The sequence below is a fragment of the Chenopodium album genome, chromosome 7 (assembly GCF_948465745.1).
Source record: "Chenopodium album chromosome 7, dcCheAlbu1.1, whole genome shotgun sequence".
In the NCBI taxonomy this organism is placed as follows: Eukaryota; Viridiplantae; Streptophyta; class Magnoliopsida; order Caryophyllales; family Amaranthaceae; genus Chenopodium; species Chenopodium album.
Window position 1 is genome coordinate 11,091,394 of NC_137840.1, and position 11,024 is coordinate 11,102,417.

An 11,024-nucleotide genomic window follows, 5' to 3' on the forward strand; every position below is an offset into this window, starting at 1 on the left:
TATAAAATCAACTAAATTATCATATTATACTTTTCAAAGTGTGTCAACAAAATATAAGGACAAATGTATAAGGGTTCATGATATATGGATAATAACCTAAGCTAATATTTTCATTTTCTTATATAAAACCTTATAGCTTCTAAGTTTCTATTACTTTTTTTATATATAAAATTAAATTCAATAACTTATATGCATTTGGTCTTCGTGTAAATTAAAAGGAAAAATTGAAAAGAATAATCCCACCTTTTGCACATCTTCTCAAAGTAATCCCACCTTTGCGTATTCTAGAAATAATTACACCTTTGTTCCTCATATTCTCAAAATGATCTTTTTTACCTTTAACCTGTAAAACAGGTTAGATTTTTTTTCTTTCTAATTTCTGATTTTTTTTTCCCTTTAATCTCTCTTATCTCACCTCACCCCCTCCATCCATGTCAACCACCTCCACACCACCACCACACACCAACTCTCACGCAAACACCACCCCTCCTCCACTGTCCATAACAACAACCACAACTCACAAGCCAAAACTAATTCCCACCTTCTGTAGCCCCCATACTCAACCTCAACTCCAACTCCCCAACTAATCCCCTTTTCTTACCAATGCAAATCAATTGTGAGGTTAACTACCACTAAATGCTGACCCCTAATCCTACGAGCTTAGCCACCGCTCAAAATCCTCTTTCTCTTTCTCCTCCTCCTTTGAAGCTCATCAAACCTCCTACCTTCATGACTCCTTCAATGGCAGAATTAGGGCTTCAATGAATCTAAAATTGGGCTGAATTGGGGCTTCAATTAATCTGAAATTGGGCTGAATGGGGCTTCATTTAATCTGAAATTGGGCTAAATTGGCCAACCAAAAGTATAATGCGGCTGTTGCAACCGATTTTGTTGTTATACGCGGCGGAAGCGGTGTTGTTGAAGGTGTTGGTTTGCGGCAATGGCAGTCTGATAGCTAGCTGGTTGCGCTTTTGTTGTTGTCGATTTGGGTAAATGGTTCAGGTGGGGAGTGAGTAAGTGACGGGGAAGGGAAGTTAATATTTGGGGTTTTTTCCCCTACGTGTGGGTGGCTAGATGTGGTGGTGGTGGTGAATTAGGTAGGAGGGAATCAAGGAGGGCGGTTGAGATTGGGTCTGTTTGGTCGGCTTTTGGCTGTTCCGGCGGGCAGCTGATATGACGACGGAGGGGTGGCTCTGGCAGGACAACAGAGCAAGGAAGAAGAAGGCCTTTTTTTGTATTCCTTTAATTTTTAAAAATAAAAAATAAAAATAACCAATTAGAAGGCAACATGTGGCAAAATACCTTAAAAATCGGTTACCAATTTCACTAACAGGTAAAAGGCTCATTTTGGGAAGATAGGGGTAAAAGATGGGATTATTTCTAGAATTCGAAAAGGTGGGATTATTTTGAGCAGATGAGCGAAAGGTGAGATTTTTCTTTTCAATTTTTCCAAATTAAAATTCAAGTATTACAAATATTGTTTTTTTACCATTCTTTATAATTTTAGTTATAAAGGTTAAATATGATCGTGCATGGCACGGAACTTAGGGCTTGTTTACTTCAACTTAATTTCAGTTCAGTTTAGTTCAGCTCCTAATTTCATTCTCTCATAAAATATTCATTTCATGTCTATTCAGTTCAGCTCCTATTAATTCAGTTCGGTCCAGTATATGTAAACAGGCCCTTAACCTAGTTGATTAGGAAAATTCGAACCTCTTAATTAGATATATATATTTTTCTTAGTTAAAATAATAATAAGAACTAGGAACTAATCTAGGCCCTTAGATCATGATAATCGAACGGTCAACATGCTTTTCGCGTCATTATGACATTTTTGTAATATTTCAACTTTACAAAATGATTTCCAGTTTCATTTCTAAACAATAAATAAAAAGTTAGTATAAGTAAATGAATCATTCATAAAGTAAATGAAATTGCCTTAAAAGTTAAAAAAAAAAATGGAAAAAAAGGTATAAATATTCGCAAAATTACAAAAATGTCATTAATGAATGCGGGTGAGATGTCAGTCGTCGGATGTAGCGTGATTAAAGGCTCAGATTGGTTCCTATTATTCACCTTAGTTCTCACATAATCTCAATTCAATTATAATGAGAGTCAAGACTAAAATAAGAACTAGGAACTAATCTAGGCCCTCAGATCATGTTAATCGGACGACTCACATGCTTCTTGTGTAATTAATGGCATTATTTATATTTTAACTTTATAAAGTAGTTTCCAGTTTTATTTCTCAAAAGTAAATGAAAATTTAGTAAAAGTAAATGAAATCAGTCTTAATGTAAAAGAAATTGCCTTAAAAGTTAAAAAATAAAAAAAAAATAAAAAAAAACTGGAAAAAGATTTGAAAACAGCAAAATTACGAGAATGCCATTGATGAGAGCGGGTGCAATTCGAGCCATTAGATGGAGTGCGATCAATGGTTGAGATTAGTTCCTAGTTCCTATTATTCATCTTGGTTCTCACACGATCTTAATTCTAATAGGAACTAGGAACCAATCTTAGCCTTTAATCACGCTACATCCGACGGCTCATATCTCACCCGCATTCATTAATGGCATTTTCGTAATTTTGCGAATTTTTAAAGTTTTTTTTCCAGTTTTTTAACCTTTAAGGCAATTTCATTTACTTTATGATTGATTTCATTTACTTTTACTAACTTTTTATATACTGTTTAGAAATGAAACTGAAAATCACTTTGTAAAGTTGAAATATGACGAAAATTTCATTAATGACACGGGAAGCATGTTAACTGTTTGATTATCATGATCTAAGGGCCTAGATTAGTTCCTAGTTCTTATTATAGCCTTGGTTCTCATTATTATTATTATTATTATTATTATTATTATTATTATTATTATTATTATTATTATTATTATTATTATTATTATTATTATTATTATTATTACACACACACACACACACACACACGATTTTAAAAATGAAATAAATGGATAATAAATCTTATCCAAAATAAACATTAAGTTTTAAAATGCTTTTGGCACCAAAATTCAAATACCATTTTGGCTCCAAAATTCAAATAGTAAAGTAAATTACTAAAATTCTCTTTTTAGAAAATATTAATTGATTAATTAATTAGAAAGTACGTTTTAAAAATATTTGGTATTACAGTTGGGGGAAGTTACATTTGTTGCAATGGTACTAATACTTACGATTTATTTCAGTTTAATTCTAATATGATTTTTAATTTTAGAATTCTTTGTTTTTAAAAAAATTCCGACATTTGTTAGTGATATGTCCATTTTATATATTGTTTTACCCCCGTCCCTTGGTCGTTATTAGTAGTGTTTTTGGCTCTTTCGGGCCACTTTTATTACTAATTTGTGTGTTCAAGTGTTTTCGTAGTTTTAGTTGTATTTTACAGGAAATTGCACTCTTGGAGCATTTTCCCGGGCTCTATGGATCAACTACGGAAGCTAGAAGGACATGACCACTTTTGGAGCCCAGGATCGGTGAGAGCCGGTGATTAAGGGCTCGGTAATTGGGATCCCGAGGCATTTGGGCCAAGTATTCAAGACCCGAGGAGGAAATCCGGATTGGGCCGAGAAATCAAGCCCAATCGAAGTCCAAGCTCAAGGAGAAGCAATCGCCCGATCGGGCTACCTCTAGCACGATCGGGCGCGGCAAGGCTTTGTTGCTGAGCGTGCTATAGTGTTCCCGATCGTGCGAGCCTCTAGCATGATCGGGCGACGCTGATGGGAAGGAACGCGAAGAAAAAGGCGCGCCCGATCGGGCGCACGTTTTTAAGAGACCTGATTAGTTTAGTTTTAATTCTATTTTTAGAAAACATTTAAGTACGATTTTGTACGGATTATTAGATTACTTTTCTTTCTTAGACTTTCTCTCTCTACTTAGTATTTTTCTCTCTCTTAAATTCTCTCTCAACTTTTGTTCTTAATTATTCCTTTAATTCCAGATTTCTTTTTGGTAACAATTTCTTCCCTTTTAATTTCAATTATTTTATTTGCTTCCTTGATTATGCTTTTACTTATTTATTTGATTAGTTTAGTCATGATGATTTGTGAGTAGTTTAATTTCTAGGGTTTATGGGGATCTAATAAATGATATGAAGGGGTAATTTTGTGATTGTTAATTATCAATGCTTGGTTGATTTCCTATTGATTGTTTTAATTCTATGCAATTAGGTTTGGCCAGATTTAATTGTATGAGTTTAGCAATATTAATTCGAGATTCGACAGATGAGAATTGATATTTAGGCTTAGTTTCAATAGGCGGATTAATTTATAAATGGTTAAGTCGAGATTCGACAGATGAGATTTAATACCGGTAAATTAACTCTGTGATTATAATACGTAGCGAAAGCCCTTTGTAATCTGATTAACCAATGCTTGATGATTGCTTTTTATGAATTGCCCTGGAATATTGTTTATTAGTGAACCTATGCCCTAGGCCTTTAATATTTGATTTTCTCCCTACTTTATTCCTTTCGACTTTATTCTCCGTAGTTTAGATTTTATTCATAAAATATTGGTTATTTAGATAATTTAGATTATAATAATTAATTAGGAGTAAAAAATACCTGTTTCCCTATGGAGTTCGACCCTACTTCCCTATCTACTTTAATTAGATAACTTAGGTAATTATTTTTTATTAGGGGATACGACTTTACCTTGTCAGTTAGGTACAAAATAAATTATAACTTTCAAATTTTCAATAAATATCTTATGAGTCTTATATGGAGTATTTTTATAAAATGAAATTTTTTTTAAAAGGTATTTTAAATGAGTTCCATTTAAGATTATATAAATCAACTAATAGTATAAATTTCAGAACCAATTGTTATATTGTAGTTCATAATATTTGTAAAGACATTGGAGATATTATTAAATTAAATCAAGATCCACCTAAGTTTGAAATTTTTTGAGGGATTTTAGTTAACATAAGTATTCCAAATTCATATAAACCTCCCACTTAGCTACTATTTAGGCAGTCATATTACCCGCCTGTCAAACATGAGGATAATTAAAAACATTAAGGACAACTTATCTTGAATACATCATCCAATAACATGAAAATAGGTGCAACTCTAAACTGATTTATTTTAATAGCTCTTACCATGGTACCATATTCATATCCATAAGCATTCCAAATTCATATCCATATTTTATTTGGCTACCTTATAGCAGTCGTATTACCCACCGGTCAAACATGAGTACAATTAAAAGACATCAAAATCATAACTTATCCTAAATATATCATCTAAAAACAAGAAAATAGGTGCAACTCCAAACTGATTTCTTATAATTGCTCTCACTGTGCTATTTTTTTATTTTATCAATGATATGTTTTAAAATTTGACAAATAAATAAAAAAAAACAGGAAATTTTGTCAGAAACCACCAGTTAAAAACACTTTTTTTTTTTTGTCAAAAACCACCCAAAAAAAATTTTGTTGTCTAGTACCACCCATTTTCAAAAAATTGTTGTTAAACACCACTGGAGTCTATTTTCTGGCATTGACTCCAACCATGAAAATAAAAAAAAAAACCCCTCACCACCGTTTCCAGCCCCCACCGCCACTACGCTTAACCAATTTATTTGCCTTAACCCACTAAACGCACCACCATAACCCACCCACCACTCACCTAACCCGAACTCACCACCTTAACCCACCTTACCGGAACCCACCCACCACCTTTACCCATCTAAACCTAACCCACCACCTTTACCCACCTAACCCTATCCCACCACCTTAACCCATGGTCGAATTTGACCTGAATAACCATCAATTTCGTTTCGACTGCACCTCCACGCGACGCCGGCGAGAAGATCAAAATGGCATCGTGACCCAACCCTTTGCCGACGAAAAAGAAAATAGAAAAGAGAAAGGGAAGGAGAAGAGGAAAGAGAAGAGAGAAAGAGAAGGAGAAGAGGAAAGAAAAGAGAGAAAGAAGAAGAAGAGCAGCAGATAACAAAGAAGAAGAGGAAAGAGAAATGGAAGGAGAAGAGAAAAGAAGAAGAAGAACAACAGCAGATACGAAGGAGAAGAGGAGAGAAGAAAGAGAGGGGAAATAGAAGGGGGGAACTAGGGAGGGTCAACGCTGGAGTTTTGGGTCTATGCCAGAAAATAGACTCCAGTGGCGTTTAACAACAACTTTTTGAAAATGGGTGGTCTAAGACAACAAATTTTTTTTTTTTTTTGTGGTTTTTGACAAAAAGGTGTTTTTAACGGGTGGTTTCTGACAAAATTTCCTAAAAAATACAAAATTTTGACTTTTACTACCTCCAAAAACCACTAATTGGCTTTTACTACCTACATAAATTTTTTTTTCCACCAATAAAATTTCCAAAAATTAAATTTCACCACATACTAACAGATTCCTTCTATGAATCCGTTAGTAGGGCCCACCCGTTTGACGTTTCCTCTTCATCTCCCTTGATCTTTCATGGCAATTAGCAGGCAACGGAATCAACTCACCTTGGTTGGTCGGAATTTTGTGTGAGGCTAGAGAGGGGTCGGAATTAGGTAGTGGCTAAGTTTTAGAAGTGCGAAATTGGCACTACTAGAATTAGGCCTTTTTCTGACCAAAAATATTCGTCGCTAGAGCCTGAATTTCTGTTGCAAATCACATCAACGACGGAATTCCGTCGTTAAGGTCTGTCGGAAAACAGTTCGTAGGAAAAGGTGATTTTTTGAGGAAAAATCCGTCGGAAAGGAGGGTTCTGACGGATTTTTCGACGGATGTTTGTTTGACGGGAAAATATTTGTCTTTACTTCACAATCCATCGCTATTTTACGACGATTAAATTCCAGCGTTGAATTGCGTTTATGATGGAAATTTCGGTCGTTAACAAACCATTTGAGTCAGATTATTTTCGTCGCAAACCGTAACCATTGCGAGGGATTAAAATTCCGTCGCAAAATTACGATGGAATTATGCGTCGTAAATTTACGACAGAATTTTATTCCCTCGCAATGTTTAAGGTTTACGACGGAATTTTCACCCGGTATTTCCGTCGCAAATTCCTTCTTCCGACCGATTTAAACCTCAACATTTCCGTCGGAAATTCCATTTCATTTCAACAAATTCTGATTTATTTTATAAAAAAATTAGCATCATTCAAAACCTATGCTCCTGCACCTAATACCTGTGCTAATTAAAATCATAATCGAATTATGGAAATACTGATGTATATATATTTCCACAAAAGTTATGGTGAAGTTGAACATAATCAAAAGCTACATAATATATAGTCATTTCTACAAAAGCGGGAATATAATCAAACGCTACATAATTCAAATTAAGTACATTTCCATACTACATAAACCAAAGCTAGGCTAAGCAATTGTCGGGGTACCCTGGCTTGCTCCTCCACTACCCGGGTCGTCCCTAGGGTCTCGATGCTGAGGCTAAAAGTGGAACATGTGTCGTTGTTGGCGAATTGACTCATGAACTCATTCCACCTCTCCTGAGCTCTCCTCTCCATTTCGGCCACTTCAGCTTGAATTCGGGTTTACATCTCAGCTTCCATTTCACTTCGGATTTCACTCCGGAGTTCACTCCAGATTTCACTGCAAAGAGCATGCACCCTATGCTCCATCTGATCCTGCATCTGAGAAACAACGGACGGTGTGTACTGTTGTGAAGACTTGGAAACTCAACCCAGGCCATCCGATTGCCATAGTACAACTCTGCACTTTGGCTAAGTCCCCTCACACGACCCTTCTTGTTGCGACCACCCACAGTCTCCCAATACAACTCCTTTGGACTCTTTTTAATCCCTAGAGTGGTGGCTTCTTCAACCTTCTTCTGGTAGGTCTCCTATAATGTATACATTATACAAACATATATTGTTTTAAAAGTTTACCAACAACATAAGTTACAAGTAAAGCAAAAAAGCCTTCTAGTTTGCCTATTTTTTTCATTACTTAACTAATGAACTCATTCTTACTCAAACCATCTCACTATTACATAGTTATACGTGGTTATGACTTGTAATCACATAAAGTAAGCTATTTTCTAAGTTTTAGGAATCATTTCATAAAAATAGAGCCAAGTAAAGCCAAAATGGCTTTACTATGCCTATTTTCTTCTTTCTTAACTAATGAACTCATTCTTCCTCAAACCATCTCACTATTACATAGTTATAAGTGGTTGGTTACGGTGGATTAGGTCGTTGAATCTACTACCTTAATCAAAGTAACTATTTATAAACCTAGATCTTCACTAAACTAGTTAGTGGCAAGTATAGGGTTGAACCACAAGGAAGCACACAAGTTAAACATCAAATCCACTAATGCAAGAGTAGATGGAAGAATGTTTTTGTTGGTTTCTTTGATTAAGGAACTAAAGCAATAAAGAAAGAAAGATAAAAAGGATTAAACCAAAGATAAACAACGCTAGGGGTACGGTAGTGTCAAACATGATCAAACAAAGATGGTCAACGATGATTATCATGAAGAACATGCCATAGAATACTAAGTTCTACTCAAACAACTCACTTTCATGGAATTGTTTAAGCAAATCAATGAATTAAGTCTTGTCCTAATTGAGATCACTTTCATGCATCCAATTAGTCACTAATCATGGCAAGAGATTAAGAGTGCACAATGCATAAAACTCTACTTAAATAATTCATTTTCATGCAATCATTAAAGTAAAGATGACCTTAATCTAATTCAAATCATTCTCATGCATTTAAATCAGGGAACATCAGTTAATGTGCTACTAATAATCTCAAGCTATCAAAAATCATATTTTTCATCAATTTATGGCATGAGTTAAATCAAATCATCATCAATCATCAATATTAACACATTTTTTGCACCCCCTTCCCCTAGCTAAAAACTTAGCCTATGGAAGAGAAACTAACCATTATAACAAAACTAAATAAGGATTCAATAAGCACAAAACTAAACATGATTAAAAATAAATAAAAACAATTCCAACAAGTTAAACTAAAGAGATGAATGAAAATAACAATAACAAAGCAAATAAATCAAACTAAAAGAAAGGATTAGAGATTACTAAAGAGGAACTTGATTAAAGATAAAAACTTGAAAATTTTGCTTCGAATTGAAATAAACTTCACCCAATGTTGAATACAATGAAGAAACTTGAAGAATAAACTACTTTCTCTCTCTAAAATACTAGGTCTCATGTTGATTGAAAATAAGATCATTACAAATTCAATAAGAAGGCTATTTATATGCATCTATAAACCGGAAATAAAAACCCAAGGAGAAGCATCTCTCGCATAGTCGCGCCCTCTAATGACTGGGTACGGCTTCGTCTAGCCTAGAAGGTCGCGCCAGTGGATCGAAGGTGGAGAGGCCTCAATAAGGAGAGGTCGTGGCTTGGGAACAGGGGAGATGCCAGGCTTACAACACCTCGCTCGCGGTTCCTAGTGTCGCGCCCGTGGGTCAGTGAGGAGAGACCTCTTCTAGGGCGCGGTTAGGCATATACTTAAAAGTTTGTGCAATTGCATAGCAGTACCCTGCGGCCGCGGGCCGCAGCTCCTTGTATTGCTTTCACCTTCTCCTTGAGCATCTCTTTCCCCTCCATAGCTCAATATGCTCCTATAGGCTTCTCCAAAAGGGCCAACAATCTACAAAACAACGAAGAAAAACTAAGAGAATCATAAGAAAAGGGAGAAAAGGAGGGATAACACGAGAAAGGATAAAACATCACAAAAATGAAGATAAAACGTTTTGAAAAGGATCAAACAAGTGCAAATGAGGGGAAAATTCTTAGAGAACAAGGATAAAAGAGTGACATAAATGCCACTCATTAGTGGTTATGACTTGTAATCGCATAAAGAAGCTATTTTCTAAGTTTTATGGGTCATTTTATCAAAACAGAGCCAAGTAAAGCCAAAAAGACTTCTAATATGCCTATTTTCTTCATTTCTTAACTAATGAACTCATTTTTTCTCAAACCATCTCACTATTACATAGTTATAAGTGGTTATGAGTATGCCTTGAACATGTATCTAGGCAAATGTTTATGCAAATGATTCATTGAAAAATATATAAAGTTAAAAACACATCCATTATTATAACACATCCATTATTATAACACATCCATTATTATAACACACTCATTTAAAAATATATAAAGCAAATAGCACAACCATTATAAAGTAAATACACTCATTTAAACAAATATATCATAATCATAATTAAATTGATATAAACAATCATATATAAAAAAATTAGTGTTCATAATTAATTGATATAAACAATTATTAATCATTACATTAAACATTATATAAAACCAATATATTTAACTAAATTAACTAATATACATTATATTAAACTAAACTAAACTAACATACATTATTAAATTATAATAAATTAAACTAAACTAACATAAATTATTATAATAAACTAAACCAAACTAAACTAACATATCATGCCGTACATTATTATAATAAAATATCAACCTAAACTAACATATCATGTCATACATTATTATACTAAACCAAACTAAATTTACATATCATGTCTTAAATTATTATAATAAACCAAAGTAAACTAACATATCAACCATTATTATAATAAAGTAAACCAAACTAAACTAACATAAAATAAAAACAATAATAAACTAACATATATCTAAGTCACTAACATGCCAAGTATAAACTAAACTAAGAATTTTAGGGTTTATAATGTCATTAATGTCTAGATCTTCACTTTTTATTGAGATTCAAAGCAAGTAAATGTACAAATCCTACAAATAATAAAAATTAAACCTTATTTAGGGTTTAAAATGTCAATTTTTATTCAAAAAAAAAAAAGAAAAAAAAGAGGAACACTTACCGGCGGCAGAACGGCGGGAGGAACACTTACCGGTGGCAGAACGGCTAGAGGATGACATAATTTTCCTACGGAATATTCCGTCGGAAAGGTAATTTTTCGACCGAAATTAATTCCGTCGGAAATATTGCGATGGACATTCCTTCGGAAATTAATTTTTCCGACGGATTTCAACGACAAATGTAATTTCGTCGTAAAATTTAAATTTT